We start from the raw sequence: 24746 nt of genomic DNA, 5'->3' as shown, positions 1-24746 counted from the left end.
CAAATTATAGAATGTAGAATACAGAATAAAGAATCCAGAATAAAGAACATGCTAGGCAGAACACAGAATTTAGAATATAGACTACATAACACTGAATATAGAATTTAGAATATAGAATGAAGAACACAGAATTTATAATATAGAATACAGAAAGCTGAATATAGTATTTAGAGTATAGAATGTAGAACACAGATATAGAATATAGAATATAGATTAAAGAACCCAGAATTTAGAACATGGAATGCAAAACACAGAAATTAGAATATATAATACAGTATACTGATCATAGAACTTGAAACATAGAATGCAGAACACAGAATTTAGAATATGGAATACAGAATACTGAATATAGAATTGAGAACATTGAGTGCAGAACACAGAATTTAAAATATAGAATACAGAATACTGAATATAGAATTTAGAATATAGAAAGTAAAACACAGAATATAGAATAGAGAATTTAGAACATGGAATGCAGAACACAGAATATAGAATATAGAATACAGAATACTGAATATACAATTTGGAATATAGAAGGTAGAACAAAGAATATATAATGTAGAATACGGAATGCAGAATATAGAATACAGAATATAGAATTTAGTACACAGAATATAAAATATGGAAAACAGAGTATAGAACCCAGAATTTAAAACATGGACTGCAGAAAACAGAATTTAGAATATAGTATCGAGATTACTGTATATAGAATTTAGAATATAGAATGTAGAACACAGAATTTAGAATATAGAATACAGAACACTGAATAAATAATTTAGAATATAGAATGTAGAACACAGAATATAGAATATACAATACGGAATGCAAAATATATATTGTAGAATATAGAATGAATTACGCAAAATATAGAATATAGAATAGAGAATATAGAAGCCAGAATTTAGAACATGGAATGCAGAACACAGATTTTCGTATATAAATAAAAAATACTAAATTTAGGATTTTGAATATAGAATGCAGAACACAGGATATATATTAGAGTATACAGAATCCAGAATTTAAAACATGGAATCCAGAACACAGAATTTAGAATATAGAATACAGAATACTGAATATAGAATTTAGAATATAGAATGTAGAACACAGAATAAAGAATATAGAATACGGAATGCAGAATATAGAATGTAGAATATAGAAAGGAGAATACAAAATATAAAATATAGCATAGAGAATATACAACACAGAATTTAGAACATGGAATGCAGAACATAGAATTTAGAATATAGAATAGAGAATACTGAATATACAATTTAGAATATAGTATAGAGATTACTGAATTTAGAATTTAGAATACAGAATTTAGAACACAGAATTTAGAATATAGAACACAGAATACTGAATAAATAACTTAGAATATAGAATGTAGAACACAGGATATAGAATATAGAATATGGAATGCAAAATATAGATTGTAGAATATAGAATGAAGTACGCAAACTATAGAATATAGAATAGAGAATATAGAAGCCAGAGTTTAGAACATGGAATGCAGAACATAGAATTTCGAATATAAATACGGAATACTGAATGTAGGATTTAGAATATAGAATGCAGAACACACTATATATAATAGAGTATACAGAACCCAGAATTTAAAACATGGAATCCAGAACACAGAATTTAGAATATCGAATATAGAATACGGAATATAGAATTTAGAATATAGAATGTAGAACCCATAATAAAGAATATAGAATACGGAATGCAGAATATAGAATGAAGACTATAGAATGAAGAATGCAAAATATATAATATATAATAGAGAATATACAACACAGAATTTAGAACATGGAATGAAGAACATAGAATTTAGAATATAGAATACAGTATACTGAATATACAATTTAGAATATAGAATGTAGAACACAGAATTTAGAATATATAATAAAGAATACTGAATATAGGGATTAGAATATAGAATGTAGAACAAAGAATATAGAATATAGAATACGAAATGCAGAATATAGAATACAGAATATAGAATGTAGAAAACAGATTATAGAATATTGAAAAAAGAATACAGAAAACAAAATTTAGAACATGGAATGCAGAACAAAGTATTTAGAATATAGAATAGAGAAAAGTGCATGTAGAACACAGAATATAGAATATAGAATACGGAATTCAAAATAAAGATTGTAGACTATAGAATGAAGTACGCAAAATATAGAATATAGAATAGAGAATAGAGAAGCCAGAATTTAGAACACGGAAGGCAGAACACAGAATTTTGAATATAAATACGGAATACTGAATGTAGGATTGTGAATACAGAATGCAGAACACAGGATATATAATAGAGTATACAGAACCCAGAATTTAAAACATGGAATCCAGAACACAGAATTTAGAATATAGAATACAGAATACTGAATATACAATTTAGAATATAGAATGTAGAACACAGAATTTAGAATATATAATAAAGAATACTGAATATAGAGTTTAGAATATAGAATGTAGAACACAAAATATAGAATGTAGAATACAGAAAAAAGAATCCAGCTTAAAGAACATGCTATGCAGAACACAGAATTTAGAATATAGATTACATAATACTGAATATAGAATTTAGAATATAGAATATAGAACACAGAATTTATAATATAAAGTACAGAAAGTTGAATATAGTATTTAGAATATAGAATGTAGTACACAGAATATAGAATATAGATTATAGATTATAGAACACAGAATTTAGAACATGCAATGCAGAACACAGAATTTAGAATATAGCATAAGGAATACTGAATATAGAATTTAGAATATAGTATGTAGAACACAGAATATAGAATATAGAATACGAAATGCAGAATATAGTATACAGAATATAGAATGTAGAAAACAGATTATAGAATATGGAATAAAGAATACAGAAAACAGAATTTAGAACATGGAATGCAGAACACAAAATTTAGATTATAGAATAAAGAATACTTAATAAACAATTAAAAAATTGAATGTAGAACACAGAATATAGAATATAAAGCACAGAATACTGAATATATAATTTGGAATATAGAATGTAGAAAACAGAATAAAAAATATAGCTTAGAGAATATTGAAGCCAGATTTTGGAACATGGAAAGCAGAACTCAGTATTTAGAGTATAGAATACAGAATACTGAATATACAATATAGAATATAGAATGTAGAACACAGAATTTAGAATATATAATAAAGATTACTGAATATATAATTTAGAATATAGAATGTAGAACACAGAGTATAGAATGTAGAATACAGAATAAAGAATCCAGAATAAAGAAGATGCTAGGCAGAACACAGAATTTTGAATATAGATTACATAATACTGAATATAGAATTTAGAATATAGAATGGAGAACACAGAATTTATAATATAGAATACAGAAACCTGAATATAGAATTTAGAATATAGAATGTAGAACACAGATATAGAATATAGAATATAGATTATAGAACCCAGAATTTAGCACAAGGAATGCATAACACAGAAATTAGAATATATAATACAGTATACTGATCATAGAACTTAGAACATAGACTGCAGAACACAGACTTTAGAATATGGAATACAGAATACTGAATATTGAATTGAGAACATGGAGTGCAGAACACAGAATTTAGAATACAGAATACAGAATACTGAATATAGAATTTAGAATTTAGAAAGCAGAACACAGATTATAGAATATAGAATAGAGAATTTAGAACATGGAATGCAGAACACAGAATTTAGAATATAGAATACAAAATACTGAATATAGAACTTGGAATACAGAAGGTAGAACACAGAATATAGAATATACAATATGGAATGCAGAATATAGAATACAGAATATAGAATTTAGAAAACAGGATATAGATTATGAAAAAAATAATACAGAAAACAGAATTTAGAACATGGAATGCAGAACACAGAATTCAGAATATAGAATACAGAATACTGAACATAGAATTCAGAATATTGTATACAAAACACAGAATTAAGAATATACAATAGAGAATACTGAATATAGAATTGAGAACATGGAAAGAAGAACAAAGAATATGCAAAATAGAATACAGAATACTGAATATAGAATTTAGAATATAGAAATTAGAACACAGAATATAGAATAGAAAATAGAGAATTTAGAACATGGAATGCAGAACACAGAATTTAGAATATACAATACAGAATACTGAATATAGAATTTGGAATATAGAATGTAGATCACAGAATGTAGAATATAGAATAAGGAATGCAGAATATATTATACAGAATATAGAATTTAGAATACAGAATATAGATTATGGAAACTTAATACAGAGCCCAGAATTTAGATCTTGGGATGCAGAACACAGAACTTAGATTATAGAATACAGAATACTGAATATAGAATATAGAATATAGAATGCAGAACACAGAATTTAGAATATACAATAGAGAATTCTGAATATAGAATTTACAACATGGAATGAAGAACACAGAAATTAGATTATAAAATAAAGAATATAGATGCAGGATATAGAACATGGAATGCAGAACACAGAATTTAGAATATGGATACTGAATACTGAATATAGAATTTAGAATATAGAAAGAAGAACACAGAATATAGAATAAAGAATAGAGAATTTAGAACATGGAATGCAGAACACAGAATTTAGAATATACAATACAGAATACTGAATATAGAATTTGGAATATAGAATGTAGATCACAGAATATAGAATATAGAATACGGAATGCAGAATATATTATACAGAATATAGAATTTAGAATACAGAATATAGATTATGGAAACTTAATACAGAGCCCAGAATTTAGATCTTGGGATGCAGAAAACAGAACTTAGATTATAGAATACAGAATACTGAATATAGAATATAGAATATAGAATGCAGAACACAGAATTTAGAATATACAATAGAGAATTCTGAATATAGAATTTACAACATGGTGTGAAGAACACAGAAATTAGATTATAGAATAAAGTATATAGATGCATTATATAGAACATGGAATGCAGAACACAGAATTTAGAATATGGAATACTGAATACTGAATATAGAATTTAGACTATAGAAAGAAGAACACAGAATATAGAATATAGAATAGAGACTTTAGAACATGGAATGCAGAACAGAGAATTTAGATTTTAGAATACATAATACTGAATAAAGAATTTGGAATACAGAAGGTAAAACACAGAATATATAATGTAGAATACGGAATGGAGAATGTAGAATACAGAATATAGAATTTAGAACACAGAATATAGAATATAGAAAAGAGAATATAGAACCCAGAATTTACAACATGGAATGCAGAACACTGTTTTTAGAATATAGTACAGAGATTACTGAATATAGAATTTAGAATATAGAATGCAGAACACAGAATTTAAAATATACAATAGAGAATACTGAATATATAATATAAAACATGGAATACAGAAAACAGAATTTAGATTATAGAATAAAGAATATAGATGCCGGAATAAAGGACATGGAATGCAGAACACAGAATTTAGTATATACAATAGAGAATACTGAATATAGAGTTTAGAATATAGAATGTAGAACACAGAATAAAGAATATAGAATACGGAATGCAGAATATAGAATGTAGAATATAGAATGAAGAATACAAAATATAGAGTATATAATAGAGAATATACAACACAGAATTTAGAACATGGAATGCAGAACATAGAATTTATAATATAGAATACAGAATATTGAATATACAATTTAGAATATAGTATAGAGATTACTGAATATAGAATTTAGAATATAGAATGTAGAACAAAGAATTTAGACTATAGAATACAGAATACTGAATAAATAATTTAGAATATAGAATGTAGAATACAGAAAATAGAATATAGAATACGGAATGCAAAATATAGATTGTAGAATATACAATGAAGTACGCAAAATATACAATATACAATAGAGAATTTAGAAGCCAGAATTTAGAACATGGAATGCAGAACACAGAATTTCGAATATAAATACAGAATACTGAATGTAGGATTTTGAATATACAATGCAGAACACAGGATATATAATAGAGAATACAGAACCCAGAATTAAATCATGGAATTCGGTACACAGAATTTAGAATATAGAATACAGAATACTGAATATAGTATTTAGAATATAGAATGTAGAACACAGAATAAAGAATATGGAATACTGAATGCAGAATATAGAATGTAGAATATAGAATGAAGAATACAAAATATAAAATATAGAATAGAGAATATACAACACAGTATATAGAACATGGAATGCAGAACATAGAATTTAGAATATAGAATACAGAATACTGAATATAGAATTTAGAACATGGAATGCATAACACAGAATTTAGGATATAGAATACAGAATTCTGAATATAGAGTTTAGAATATAGAATGTAGAACCCAGAATATAGAATAAAGAATTGAGAATATAGAACCCAGAATTTAGAACATGGAATGCAGAAACCATAATTTAGAATATAGAATACAGAATACTGAATATAGAAAACAGAACACTGAATATAGAATTAAGAATATAAAATGTAGAACACAGAATACAGAATAGAGAATACAGAACCCAGAATTTAGAACATGAAATGCAGAACACCGAAATTAGAATATATAATACAGAATACTGAATATAGAATTTAGAAAATAGAATGTAGAACACAGAATATAGAATAAAGAATACGGAATGCAGAATATAGTATTTAGAATATACAATCAATAACACAAAATATAGAATAGAGAATATAGAACTCAGAATTTAGAACATGGAATGCAGAACATAGAATGTAGAATATAGAATACAGAATACTGAATATAGAATTTAGAATATAAAATGTAGAATTCAGAATTTAGAATACAGAATACTGAATACAGAATATAGAATATAGAATGTACAACACGGAATATAGAATATAGAATAGAGAATGTAGAACCCAGAATTTACAACATGGAATGTAGAAACCAGAATTTAGAATATAGAATACAGAATACTGAATATAGAAAACAGAATACTGAATATAGAATTTAGAATATAAAATGTAGAACACAGAATACAGAATAGAGAATACAGAACCGAGAATTTAGAACATGAAATGCAGAACACCGAATTTAGAATATATAATAAAGAATACTGAATATAGTATATAGAAAATAGAATGTAGAACACAGAATATAGAAGAAAGAATACGTAATGCAGAATATAGGATGTAGAATATAGAATGAATAATACAAAATATAGAATATATAAAAGAGGATATACAACACAGAATTTAGAACATGGAATGCAGAACATAGAATTTTGAATATAGAACACAGAATACTAAATATAGAAATTAGAATATAGAATATAGAATACGGAATGTAGAATATACAATACAGAATATTGAATAAAGAACACAGAACATAGAATACGGAAAACTGAATACCGAACCCATAATTTAGAACATGGCATGCAGAACACAGTATTTAGAATATAGAATACAGAATACTGCATATAGAATATAGAATATGGAATGTAGAACACAGAATATACAATATAGAATACGGAATGTAGAATGTAGAATACAGAATATAGAATATAGAACACAGAATATAGAATATGGAAAACAAAATACAGAACACAGAATTTAGAAAATGGAATGCAGAACACAGAATTTAGAATATAGAATACAGAATACTGAAAATAGAATTTAGAATAAAGAATGTATAACACAGAATATAGAATATAGAATACCTAATACAGAATAAAGATTGTAGAATATAGAATGAAGAACTTAAAATTTAGAATATAGAAAAGAGAAAATAGAACCAAGGATTTAGAACATGGAATGGAGAACTCAGAATTTAGAATATAGAATACAGAATACTGAATATAGAATGTAGAATATACAATGTAGAACACAGAATTTAGAATATAAAATACAGAATACTGAATTTAGAATATAGAATGAAGAACACAGAATATAGAATATAAAATACAAAATATAGAATCAAGAATTTAGAACATGGAATGCAGAACACAGAATTTAGTATATAGAATACAGAATACTGAATATAGAATTTAGAATAAAGAATGTATAACACAGAATATAGAATATAGAATACCTAATACAGAATAAAGATTGTAGAATATAGAATGAAGAACTTAAAATTTAGAATATAGAAAAGAGAAAATAGAACCAAGGATTTAGAACATGGAATGGAGAACTCAGAATTTAGAATATAGAATACAGAATACTGAATATAGAATGTAGAATATACAATGTAGAACACAGAATTTAGAATATAAAATACAGAATACTGAATTTAGAATATAGAATGAAGAACACAGAATATAGAATATAAAATACAAAATATAGAATCAAGAATTTAGAACATGGAATGCAGAACACAGAATTTAGTATATAGAATACAGAATACTGAATATAGAATTTATAATATAGCATGTAGAACACAGAATATAGAATATATAATAAGGAATGCAGAAAAGACTATACAGAATATAGAATGTAGAACACAGAATATAGAATATGGAGAATAGAATACACAACCCAGAATTTAGAACATGGAATGCAGAACACAGAATTAAAATATAGAATACAGAATACTGAATATAGAATTTAGAATATAGAATGTAGAACACACTATATAGCATATAGAAGAGAGAATATAGAAGAAAGAATTGAGAACATAGAATGCAGAACACAGAATTTAGAATATTGAATGCAGAACACAGTATTTAGGATATACAATAGAGAATACTGAATATAGAGTTTAGAACATAGAATGCGGGACACAGAATATAGAATATAGAATACAGAGTACTGAATATAGAATTTAGAATATAGAATGTAGAACACAGAATAAAGAATATAGATTAGAGAATGTAGAACCCAGAATTTAGTACATGGAATCAGAACACAGAGTTTAGAATATAGAATACAGAACACTGAATATGGAATTCAGAATATAGAATGTAGAACTCAGAATATAGAATATGGAAAACAGAACAAAGGAACCACAATTTAGAACATGGAATGTAGAACACAGAATTAACAATATAGAATACAGGATACTGAATATAGAAATTAGACCATAGAATGCGGGACACAGAATTTAGTGTATAGTATACAGAATACTGAATACAGAATATAGAACATGGAATGCAGAACGCAGAATTTATTATATAGAATACATAATACTGAATATAAAATTTAGAATAAAGAATTTAGAACACAGAATTTAGAATATAGAATACAGAATACTGAATATAGAATTTAGAATATAGAATGTAGAACTCAGAATATAGAATAGAGAATACAGAATATATAACCCAGAATATAGAACATGGAATGCAGAACACACAACTTAGAATATGGAATACAGAATACTGAATAGAGAAATTAGAATATAATATGTAGGACACAGAATATAAAATATAGAATAGAGAAAATTGAACCCAGAATTTAGAATATGAAATGCAGAAGCCAGAATTTAGAATATAGAATACAGAATACTGAATACAGAATTTAGATTATAGAATGTAGAACACACAACATAGAATATAGAATACAGAGTATAGAATCCAGAATTAAGAACATGGAATGAAGAACACAGAATTTAGAATATAGAAAACAGAATACTGAATATAGCATTTATAATATAGAATGTAGAACTCAGAAAATAGAACATAGAATACGGAATGCAGAATATAGAGTTTAGAATATAAAATGAATAACACAAAATATAGAATATAGAATTGAGAATATAGAACCAAGAATTTAGAACATGGAATGCAGAACACAGAATTTAGTTTATAGAATACATAATACTGAATGTAGAATTTAGAATAGAATGTAGAACACAAAATTTAGAATATAGTATACAGAATGCTGAATATAGAATTTAGAATATAGAATGTAGAACACAGACATAGAATATAGAATATAGAATATAGAACCCAGAATTTAGAACATGGAATGCATAACACAGAAATTAGAATATATAATACAGTATACTGATCATAGAACTTAGAACATAGAATTCAGAACACAGAATTTAGAATATGGAATACAGAATACTGAATATAGGATAGAGAACATGGAGGGCAGAACACAGAATTTAGAATATAGAATACAGAATACTGAATATTTTATTTAGAATATAGAAAGCAGATCACAGAATATAGAATATAGAATAGAGAATTTTGAATATGGAATGCAGAACACAGAATTTAGAATATAGAATACAGAATACTGAATATAGAATTTGGAATATAGAAGGTAGAACACAGAATATATAATGTAGAATACGGAATACAGAATATAGAATACAGAATATAGAATATACAACATAGAATATAAAATATGGAAAACAGAATACAGAACCCAGAATTTAAAACATGGAATGTAGAACACAGTATTTAGAATATAGGATACAGAATACTGAATTTAGAATTTAGAACATGGAATGCATAACACAGTATTTAGAATATAGAATACATAATACTGAATACAATATTTAGAATATAAAATTTAGAACACCGAATATAGAATGTAGAATACGGAATGCAGAAAAATGTATAAACAATATAGAATGTAGAACACAGAATACAGAATATGAAAACAGAATATAAAAAGCAGAATTTAGAATATGAAATGCAGAACACAGAATTTAGAATATGGAATACAATATACTGAATATAGAATTTAGAATATAGAATTTAGAACACAGAATATAGAAAATAGTATAAAGAATGAGGAACCCAGAATTTAGTACATGGAATAAGATCCTAGAAATTAGAATATAGAATACAGAAAACAGAAATGGTATTTAGAATATAGAATGAAGAACACAGAATATAGAATATAAAATACAGAGTATAGAACACAGAATTTAGAACATGGAATGCAGAACACAGAATTTAGAATCTAGAATACAGAATACTGAATATAGTATTTATAATATAGCATGTAGAATACACAATATAGAATATAAAACACATAATACTGAATATATAATTTAGAATTTAAAATGTAGAAAACAGAATAAAAAATATAGCTTGGAGAATATTGAAGCCAGATTTTGGAACATGGAAATCAGAACTCAGAATTTATAATATAGAATACAGAATACTGAATATAAAATTTAGAATATAGAATGTAGAACACAGAATTTAAAATATATAATATAGAATACTGAATATAGAATTTAGAATATAGAATGTAGATAACAGAATATAGAATGTAGAATACAGATTAAAGGATCCAGAATAAAGAACATGCATTGCAGAACACAGAATTTAGAATATAGATTACATAATACTGAATATAGAATTTAGAATATAGAATGAAGAACACAGAATTAATAATATAGAATACAGAGAGCTGAATATAGTATTTAGAATATAGAATATAGAACACAGATATAGAATATAGAATATACAATATAGAATCCAGAATTTAGAACATGGAATGCATAACACAGAAATTAGTATATAGCATACGGAATACTGAATATAGAATTTAGAATATTGAATGTAGAACACAGAATACTGAATATAGAATACGGAATGTAGAATATAGTATACAGAATATAGAATGTAGAGAACAGAATATAGAATATGAAAAAAAGAATACAGAAACAGAATTTAGAACATGGAATGCAGAATACAGAATTTAGAATATATAATACAGTATACTGAACATAGAACTTAGAACATAGAATGCAGAACACAGAATTTAGAATATAGAATACAGAATATTGAATATACAATTGAGAATATAGAAAGTAGAGCAAAGAATATAGAATATAGAATAGAGAATTTAGAACATGGAAAGCAGAACACATAATTTAGAATATAGAATATAGAATCCAGAATATAGAATTTGGAATATAGAAGGTAGAACACAGAATATATAATGTAGAATACGGAATGCAGAATATAGAATACAGAATATAGAATTTAGAACACAGAATATAAAATATGGAAAACAGTATATAGAACCCAGAATGTAGAACATGAAATGCAGAACACATTATTAAGAGTATAGTATACAGAATACTGAATAAATAATTTAGAATATAGAATGTAGAACACAGAATGTAGAATATAGAATACGGAATGCAAAATATAGATTGAAGAATATAGAATGAAATATGCAAAATATAGAATATAGAATACAGAATATAGAAGACAGAATTTAGAACATGGAATGCAGAACACAGAAATTCGAATATAAATACAGAATACTGAATGTAGGATTTTGAATATAGAATGCAGAACACAGAGTATATAATAGAGTATACAGAACCCAGAATTTAAAACATGGAATCCAGAACACAGAATTTATAATATAGAATACAGAATACTGAATATAGAATTTAGAATACAGAATGTAGAACACAGAATTTAGAATATAGAATACGGTAAGAAGAATATAGAAAGAAGAATACAAAATTTAGACTATAGAATATAGAATATACAACACAAATGTAGAACATGGAATGCAGAACATAGAATTTAGAATATAGAATACAGAATACTGAATATAAAGTTTAGAATATAGAATGTAGAACACAGAATATAGAATATATAATAAAGAATACTGAATATAGAGTTTAGAATATAGAATGTAGAACACATGATATAGAATGTAGAATACAGAATATAGAATCCAGAATAAAGAATATGATATGCAGAACACAGAATATAGAATATAGATTACAAAATACTGAATATAGAATTTAGAATATATAATGTAGAACACATAATATATAATATCGTATACAGAAAGCTGAATACAGTATTTAGAATATAGAATGTAGAACACAGAATATAGAATATAGAATATAGATTATAGAACCCAGAATTTAGAACATGGAATGCAGAACACAAAATTTAGAATATAGAATGTAGAACACAGAATATTGAATATAGGATACGGAATGCAGAATATAGAATACAGAATATAGAATGTAGAAAACAGAATAAAGAATATGGAAAAAAGAATACAGAAAACAGAATATAGACCATGGAATGCAGTAAAAAGTATTTAGAATATAGAATACAGGATAGTGCATATAGAATTTAGAATATGGTATGTAGAACACAGAATATAGAATATATAATAAAGAATACTGAATATAGAGTTTAGAATATAGAATGTAGAACACAGAATATAGAATGTAGAATACAGAATATAGAATCCAGAATAAAGAACATGCTATGCAGAATACAGAATTAAGAATATAGATTACATAATACTGAATACAGAATTTAGAATATATAATGTAGAACACATAATATATAATATAGTATACAGAAAGCTGAATATAGAATTTAGAATATAAAATGTAGAACAAAGAATACAGAATAGAGAATACAGAACCGAGAATTTAGAACATGAAATGCAGAACAACGAAATTAGAATATATAATACAGAATACTGAATATAGTATTTATAATATAGAATGTAGAACACAGAATATAGAATAAAGAATACGGAATGCAGAATAAAGGATGTAGAATATAGAATGAATAATACAAAATATAGAATATATAAAAGAGAATATACAACACAGAATTTAGAACATGGAATGCAGAACATAGAATTTTGAATATAGAATACAGAATACTAAATATAGAAATTAGGATATAGAATACAGAATTCGGAAATTAGAATATACAATACAGAATATTGAATAAAGAACACAGAATATAGAATACGGAAAACTGAATACAGAACCCATAATATAGAACATGGACTGCAGAACACAGTATTTAGAATATAGAATACAGAATACTGCATATAGAATATAGAATATGGAATGTAGAACACAGAATATAGAATACGTAATGTAGAATATAGAATACAGAATATAGAATATAGAACACAGAATATAGAATATGGAGAACAGAATTCAGAACCCAGAATTTAGAACATGGAAAGCAGAACACAGAATTTAGAATATAGAATACAGAATACTGAATATAGAATTTAGAATAAAGAATGTATAACACAGAATATAGTATATAGAATACCTAATACAGAATAAAGATTGTAGAATATAGAATGAAGAACTCAAAATTTAGAATATAGAAAAGAGAAAATAGAACCAAGTATTTAGAACATGGAATGCAAAACTCAGAATTTAGAATATAGAATACAGAATACTGAATATAGAATTTAGAAAATACAATGTAGAACACAGAATTTAGAATATAAAATACAGAATACTGAATATAGAATTGAGAATATAGAATGTAGAACACGAAATATAGAATATAGGATAGAGAATGTAGAACCCAGAATATTCAACATGGAATGCAGAACCCAGAATATAGAATATAGAATACAGAATACTGAATATAGAATTTAGAATATAGAATGAAAAACACAGAATATAGAATATAAAATACAAAATATAGAATCAAGAATTTAGAACATGGAATGCAGAACACAGAATTTAGTATATACAATTCAGAATACTGAATATAGAATTTATAATATAGCATGTAGAACACAGAATATAGAATACAGAATATAGAATATAGAATATAGGACCCAGAATTTAGAACATGGAATGCAGAACACAGAATTTAGAATATAGAATACAGAATACTGAATATAGAATTTAGAATGTAGAATGTAGAACACAGAATATAGAATAGAGAATAGAGAATATAAAACCCAGAATTTAGAACATGGAATTCAGATCACAGAATTTATACTATAGAATAAGGAATAATGAATATAGAATTTAGAACATAGAACGCAGAACAAAGAATTTAGACTATAGAATACAGAATACTGAATATAGAATTTAGAATATAGAATGTCGAACACAGAATATGGAATAGAGAATACTGAATAAAGAATTTAGAACTTGGAATACAGAACACAGAATTTAGAATATATAATACAGAATACTGAATATATAATTTATAATACAGAAAGTAGAACACAGAATATACTATATAGAATAGAGAATACAGAACCCAGAATTTGGAACATGGAAAGCAGAACACAGAATTTAGAATATAGAATACTGAATAATGAATATAGAATTTAGAATAAAGAATGTAGAACACAGATTATAGAATATAGAAGAGAGAATATAGAACCAAAAATTCAGAACATGGAATGCAGAACACAGAATTTAGAATATTGAATGCAGAACTCAGTATTTAGAATATACAATAGAGTATACTGAATATAGAATTTAGAACATAGAATGAGGGACACAGGATTTAGTACATAGAATACAGAATACTGAATATAGAACGTAGAACACAGAATATAGAATATAGATTAGAGAATGTAGAACCCAGAATTTAGTACATGGAATCAGATCACAGAATTTAGATTATAGAATACAGAACACTGAATATGGAATTCAGAGTATAGAATGTAGAACACAGAATATAGATATGGAAAAAAAAATACAGAACCCAGAATTTAGATCATGGAATGCAGAACACAGAATTTTGTATATAGATCACAGAATACTGAGTATAGAATTTAGAACATAGAATGCAGAACACAGATTTAAGAATATAGAATACAGAATACTGAATATAGAATTTAGAACATGGAAAGCAGAGCACATTATTTAGAATATAGAATACAAAATACTGAAAATAGAATTTAGAATATAGTATGAGGAACACAGAATATAGAATACAGAATAAAGAATATAGAACCCAGAATTTAGAATGTGGAATGCAGAACACAGAATTTACAATATAGAATACAGAATACTGAAGATAGAATTTAGAATATAGAATGTAGAACACAGTATAAAGAATATAGAATACGGAATGCAGATTATAGAATGTAGAATAAAAATGAAGAAAATAAAATATACAATAGAAAATATAGAAGCCAAAATTTAGAACATGGAATGCAGAACACAGAATTTACAATATAGAATATAGAATCCTGAAGATAGAAATTAGAATATAAAATGTAGAACACAGTATAAAGGATATAGAATATGGAATGCAGAATATAGAATGTAGAGTATAGAATGAAGAACACAAATTATAGAATATACAATAGAGTATATAGAAGCCAGAATTTAGAAAATGGAATGCAGAAGACAGAATTTAGAACATAGATTACAGAATACTGAATATAGAATTTAGAATATAGAATGTAGAACACAGTATAAAGAATATAGAATACGTAATGCAGAATATACAATGTAGAATATAGAATGATCTACACAGAATATAAAATATGGAAAAGAGAATACAGAACCCAGAATTTAAAACATGGAATGCAGAACACAGAATTTAGATTATAGTATACATAATAGTGAATATAATATTTAGAATATAAAATGTAGAACACAGAATATAGAATGTAGAATACGAAATGCAGAAAAATGTATAGAGAATATAGAATGTACAACACAGAATATAGAATATACAATGCAGAATATTGAATAAAGAACACAGAATATAGAATACGGAAATCAGAATACAGAAACCAGAATATAGAACATGGAATGCAGAACACAGTATTTAGAATATAGAATACAGAATACTACATATAGAATATTGAATATGGAATGTAGAACACAGAATATAGAATATAGAATACGGAATGTAGAATATAGAATACACAATATAGAATATAGAACACAGAATATAAAATATGGAAAACAAAATACAGAACAAAGAATTTAGAACATGGAATGCAGAACACAGAATTTAGAATATAGAATACAGAATACTGAATATAGAATTTAGAATAAATAATGTATAACACAGAATATAGAATATAGAATAATTAATAAAGAATAAAGAGTGTAGAATATAGAATGAAGAATTCAATATTTAGAATATAGAATAGAGAATATAGAATCAAGAATTTAGAACATGGAATGCAGAACACAGAATATAGAATATAGAATACAGTATACTGAATATAGAATTTAGAATATAGAATGTAGAACACGGAATATAGAATATACAATAGAGAATGCAGAACCCAGAATTTTCAACATGGAATGCAGAATCCAGAATTTAGAATATTGAATACAGAATGCTGAATATATAATTAAGAATATAGAATGTAGAACAGAATATAGAATATAAAATACAGGATATAGAATCCAGAATTTAGAACATGGAATGCAGACCACAGAATTTAGTATATAGAATACAGAATACTTAATATAGATTTTATAATATAGCATGTAGAACACAGAGTATAGAATGTAGAATACGGAATGCAGAAAAGAGTATACACAATATAGAATGTAGAACACAGAATTAAGAATATGGAATACAGAATACTGAATATCTCATTTAGAATAAAGAATGTAGAACACAGAATATACAATGTAGAATAGAGAATGTAGATCCCAAAATTTAGTACATGGAATCAGTACCCAGAATTTAGAATATTGAACACAGAATACTGAATATGGAATTTAGAATATAGAATGTAGAACACAGAACATAGAATATAGAATACAGAATATAGAACCCAGAATTTAGAACATGGACTGCAGAACACAGAATTTAGAATATAGAATATAGAATACTGAATATTCAATTTATAATATATAATGTAGAACACAGAAAATAGAACATTGAATACGGAATACAGAATATAGAATTTAGAATATAGAATGTATAACACAGTATATAGAATATAGAATACAGAATATAGAAACAAGAATTTTGAACATGGAATTCAGAACACAGATTTTAGTATATATAATACAGAATAATGAATATAAAAGTAAGAATATAGAATGAAGAACAGAGAATATAGAATATAGAATACGGGATAAAGAATAAAGAATACAGAATACAGAATTTAGAACACAGAATATATAATATGGAAAAATGAATACAGAACCCAGAATTTAGAACATGGAAAGCAGAAGACAGAAATTAGAATATAGAATACAGAATACTGAATATAGAATTAGAATATAGAATGCAGAACACAGAATATAGACTATAGATTAGAGAATGTAGAACCCAGAATTTAGTACATGGAATCAGAACACAGAGTTTGGAATATAGTATACAGAACACTGAATATGGAAATCAGAATATAGAATGTAGAACACAGAATATAGAATATGGAAAACAGAACACAGAAACCAGAATTTAGAACATGGAATTTAGAATACAGGATTAACAATATAGAATAGAGAATACTGAATATAGAAATTAGAACATAGAATGCACGAAACAGTATTTAGATTATAGAATACAGAATAATGAATACACAATATAGAACATGGAATGCAGAACGCAGAATTTATAATATAGAATACAGAATACTGAATATAGAATTTAGAAAAAATAATGTATAACACAAAATATAGAATATAGAATAATTAATAAAGAATAAAGTTTGTAGAATATAGAATGAAGAACTCAAAATTTAGAATATAGAATAGAGAATATATAACCAAGAATTTAGAACATGGAATGCAGAACACAGAATATAGAATATAGAATACAGTATACTGAATATAGAATTTAGAATATAGAATGTAGAACACAGAATATAGAATATAGAATATGGAATGCAGAATATAGGATGTAGAATATACAATGAAGAACAGAAAATATAGAATATATAAAAGAAATTATAGAAACCAGAATTTAGAAATGGAATGCAGAACACAGAATTCACAATATAGAATACAGAACACTGAAGATAGAATTTAGAATATAGAATGTAGAACACAGAATATAGAATATAGAATATGGAATGCAGAATATAGGATGTAGAATATAGAATGAAGAACAGAAAATATAGAATATATAAAAGAAAATATAGAACACAGAATTTAGAAATAGAATGCAGAACACAGAATTTAGAATATAGAATACAGAATACTGAATATAGAAATTAGAAAATACAATGTAGGATACAGCATATAGTATATAGAATACGGAATACAGTATATTGAATGTAGAATATAGAATCAATAACACAAAATATAGAATATAGTTTAGAGAATATAGAAGCCAGAATTTAGAACATGGAATGCAGAACACAGAATTTAGAATATTGAATACAGAATACTGAATATAGAATTTAGAATACAGAATACAGAACACAGAATATAGAATATAGAAAATGAATGCAGAATATAGAATGAAGGATATAGAATGAAGAACACAAAATATAGACAATAGATTAGAGAATATAGAAGCCAGAATTTAGAATATGGAATGCAGAACACAGAAATTAGAATAAAGAATTCAGAATACTGAATATAGAGTTTTGAATATAGAATGTAGAACACAGAGTTCAGAATATAGAATACAGAATACTGAATATAGTATTTAGAACATGGAAAGCAGAACACAGAATTAAGAACATAGAATACTGTGTACTGAATAAAAAATTAGAATATATAATGCAGAACACAGAATATAGAATATAGAATACTGAATGCAGTATACAGAATACAGTATATAGAAAGAAGAACACACAAAATATAAAATGGAATAGAAAATATAGAACAATGAATTTAGAACATGGAATGCAGAACACAGAATTCACAATATAGAATACAAAATACTGAAGATATAATTTAGAATATATAATTTAGAACACAGATTATAGATTATAGAATATGGAATGCAAAATATAGAATGTAGAATATAGAATGAAGAACACAAAATATAGAATATATAAAAGAAAATATAGAACCCAGAATTTAGAAATGGAATGCAGAACACAGAATTTAGAATATAGAATACAGAATACTGAATATAGTATTTAGAACATATAATGCAGAATACAGAATTTAGAATATAGAATACAGAATGCTGAATAAAGTATTTAGAACATGGAAAGCAGAACACAGAATTAAGAATATAGAATACGGAATATTGAATATAGAACATAGAATATTGAATGTATAACACAGATAATAGAATATAGAATACTGAATACAGAATATTGAATACAGAGTATAGAATGTAGAAGACAGAATATAGGATATGGAAAATAGAATACAGAAGCCAGAATTTAGAACTTGGAATGCAGAACACAGAATTTAGATTATACAAAACAGAATACTGAATACAGTATTTAGAATATAGAACGCAGAACAGAGAATTAAGAATATAGAATACATAATACTGAATAAGGAATTAGAACATGGAATGAAGAATACAGAATTTAGAATATAGATTAGAGAATACTGAATATAGAATTTAGCTTATAGAATGTAGATCACAGAATATAGAATATAGAATACCGAATGCAGAATATAGAATGTAGAATATAGAATGAATAACACAGAATTTAGAAATAGAATAGAGAATATAGAATCCAGAATTTAGAACATGGAAGGCAGAATACAGAATATAGAATATAGAATACAGAATACTAAATATAGAATTTAGCAAATAGAATTTAGAACACTGAATATAGAATATAGCATACGGAATGCAGAATATAGACTTTGGAATATAGAATGAAGAACACAAATAATAGAATATATAAAAGAGAATATAGAAACCAGAATTTAGAAATGGAATGCAGAACACAGAATTTAGTATATAGAATATAGAATAATGAATATAGTATTTAGAACATAGAATGCAGAACACAGAATTAAGAATATAGAATACAGAATACTGAATATAGAATTTAACATATGGAATGCAGAACACAGAATTTAGAATATAGAATACGCAATACAGAATATAGAATATAGAATATAGAATGAAGACCACAAAATATAGAATATATAAAAGAGAAATTAGTACCAAAAATTTTGAGATGGAATGCAGAACAGAGAATTTAGAATATAGAATACAGAATACTGAATATAAAATTTAGAATATAGAAAGTACAGCACAGAATTCAGAATATACAATACAGAATACTAAATATAGTATTTAGAATACAGAATATAGAACACAGAATATAGAATATAGAAACGGAATTCATAATATAGAATGTAGAATATAGAAAGAAGAACACAAGTTATAGAGTATAGATTAGAGAATATAGAAGCCAGAATTTAGAATATGGAATGCAGAACACAGAATATAGAATATAGAATACAGAATACTGAATATAGAATTTAGAATATAGAATGTAGAGCACAGAATATAGAATATAGAATACGGAATGAAGCATATAGTATACAGAATATAGAATGTAGACACAGAATATAGAATATGGAAAAGAGAATTCAAAACCAAGAATTTACAAAATAGAATGCAGGACACAGAATTTGGAATATACAATACAGAATATTGTATATAAAATTTAGAATATGGAATGCAGAACACAGAATTTAGAATATAGAATAGAGAATACTGGAGATAGTATATAATATATAGAATGTAGACCCATAATATAGAATATAGAATACAGACTATAGAATTTAGAATATATAATGAAGAACACACAATATAGAATATAGAATAGAAAATATAGAATCCAGAATTTAGAACATGGAATGCAGAACACAAAATTCACAATGTAGAATACAGAATACTGAAGATAGAATTAAGAATATAGATTGTAGAACACAGAATATAGAATATAGAATATGGAATGCAGAATATAGGATGTAGAATATAGAATGAAGAACAGAAAATATAGAATATATAAAAGAAATTATAGAACCCAAAATTTAGAAATGGAAGGCAGAACACAGAATTCACAATATAGAATACAGAATACTGAAGATAGAATTTAGAATATAGAATGTAGAACACAGAATATAGAATATAGAATATGGAATGCAGATTATAGGATGTAGAATATAGAATGAAGAACAGAAAATATAGAATATATAAAAGAAAATATAGAACACAGAATTTAGAAATGGAATGCAGAACACAGAATTTAGAATATAGAATACAGAATACTGAATATAGAATATAGAACATATAATGCAGAACACATAATTTAGAATATAGAATACAGAATACTGAATATAGAAATTAGAATATACAATGTAGGATACAGCATATAGTATATAGAATACGGAATACAGTATATTGAATATAGAATATAGAATGAATAAAACAAAATATAGAATATAGATTAGAGAATATAGAAGCCAGAATTTAGAACATGGAATGCAGTACACAGAATTTAGAATACTGAATACAGAATATTGAATATAGAATTTAGAATACAGAATATAGAACACAGAATATAGAATATAGAAAATGAATGCAGAATATAAAATGTAGGATATAGAACGAAGAACACGAAATATTGAATATATAAAAAAGGATATAAAATCTAGAAATTATTAATGGAATGCCAAACACAGAATTTAGAATATAGAATATGGAATACTGAATATAGAATTTAGAATATATAATGCAGAACACAGAATATAGAATATAGAATACTGAATGCAGAATATAGAATACAGTATATAGAATGAAGAACACACAATATAAAATATAGAATAGAAAATTTAGAATCCAGAATTTAGAACATGGAATGCAGAACACAGAATTCACAATATAGAATACAGAATACTGAAGATAGTATTTAGAATATAGAATGTAGAACACAGAATAAAGAATATAGAATACGGAATGCAGAATTTAGAATGTAGAATATAGAATGAAGAACACAGAATATAGAGTTAGAAAAGAGAATATAGAATCCAAAATTTAGAACATGGAATGCAGAATACAGAATATAGAATATAGAATACAGAATACTATATATAGAATTTAGCAAATAGAATTTAGAACACTGAATATAGAATATAGCATACGGAATGCAGAATATAGACTTTGGAATATAGAAGGAAGAACACAAATATTAGAATATATAAAAGAGAATATATAAACCAGAATTTAGAAATAGAATGCAGAACACAGAATTTAGTATATACAATTTAGAATACTGAATAAAGTATTTAGAACATAGAATGCAGTACACAGAATAAAGAATATAGAATACAGAATACTGAATATAGAATTTAGCATATGGAATGCAGAAGAGAGAATTTAGAATATAGAATACACAATACAGAATATAGAATATAGAATATAGAATGAAGACCACAAAATATAGAATATATAAAAGAGAAATTAGTACCAAAAATTTTGAGATGGAATGCAGAACAGAGAATTTAGAATATAGAATACAGAATACTGAATATAGAATTTAGAATATAGAAAGTATACCACAGAATTCAGAATATACAATACAGAATACTGAATAGAGTATTTAGAATACAGAATATAGAACACAGAATATAGAATATAGAAACTGAATTCATAATATAGAATGTAGAATATAGAATGAAGAACACAAGACATAGAGTATAGTTTAGAGAATATAGAAGCCAGAATTTAGAATATGGAATGTAGAACACAGAATTTAGAATATAGAATACAGAATACTGAATATAGAATTTAGAATATAGAATGTGGAGCACAGAATATAGAATATAGAATACGGAATGAAGAATATAGTATACAGAATATAGAATGTAGACACAGAATATTGAATATGGAAAACAGAATACAAAAACAAGAATTTAGAAAATAGAATGCAGAACACAGAATTTGGAATAAAGAATACAGAATACTGAATATAGAATTTAGAATACAGAATATAGAACACAGAATATAGAATATAGAAAATGAATGCAGAATATAGGATTTAGCATATAGAATGAAGAACACAAAATATTGAATATATAAAAAGGGATATAACACCTAGAATTTATTAATGGAATGCTGAACACAGAATTTAGAATATAGAATACGGAATAGTGAATATAGAAATTAGAATATATCATGCAGAACACAGAATATAGATTATAGAATACTGAATGCAGAATATACAATACAGTATATAAAAAGAAGCACACATAATATAGAATATAGAATAGAAAATATAGAACACTGAATTTAGAACATGGAATGCAGAACACAGAATTCACAATATAGAATAAAGAATACTGAATATAGAATTTAGAATATAGAAATTAGAACACAGATTATGGAATATAGAATATGGAATGCAAAATATAGAATGTAGTATATAGAATGAAGAACACAAAATATAGAATATATAAAAGAAAATATAGAACCCATAAATTAGAAATGGTATGTAGAACACAGAATTTAGAATATAGAATACAGAATACTGAATATAGAATTTAGAATATAGAATGTATAGCACAGAATATAGAATATAGAATAAGGAATGAAAAATATATTATACAGAATATAGAATGTAGAACACAGAATATAGAATATGGAAAACAGAATACAAAACCAAGAATTAAGAAAATAGAATGCAGAACAGAGAATTTGGAATATAGAATACAGAATACTGTATATAACATTTAGAACATGGAATGCAGAACAGAATTTAGAATATAGAATATAGAATACTGGAGATAGTATTTAGAATATAGAATGTAGAACCCATAATATAGAATATAGAGAACGGAATACAGAATAAAGAATGTAGAATATAGAATGAAGAACACACAATATAGAATATAGAATAGAAAATATAGAACCCAAAATGTACAACATGGAATGCAGAACACAGAATTCAAAATATAGAATACAGAATATTGAAGATAGATTTTAGAATATAGAATGTAGAACACAGAATATAGAATATAGAATATGGAATGCAGAATATAGAATGTAGAATATAGAATGAAGAACAGAAAATATAGAATATATAAAAGAAAATAAAGAACCCAGAATTTAGA

This window comes from Vicugna pacos, unplaced genomic scaffold (assembly GCF_048564905.1).
Source record: "Vicugna pacos unplaced genomic scaffold, VicPac4 scaffold_20, whole genome shotgun sequence".
NCBI classification, from domain to species: Eukaryota; Metazoa; Chordata; class Mammalia; order Artiodactyla; family Camelidae; genus Vicugna; species Vicugna pacos.
This window is presented reverse-complemented; position numbering follows the sequence as displayed.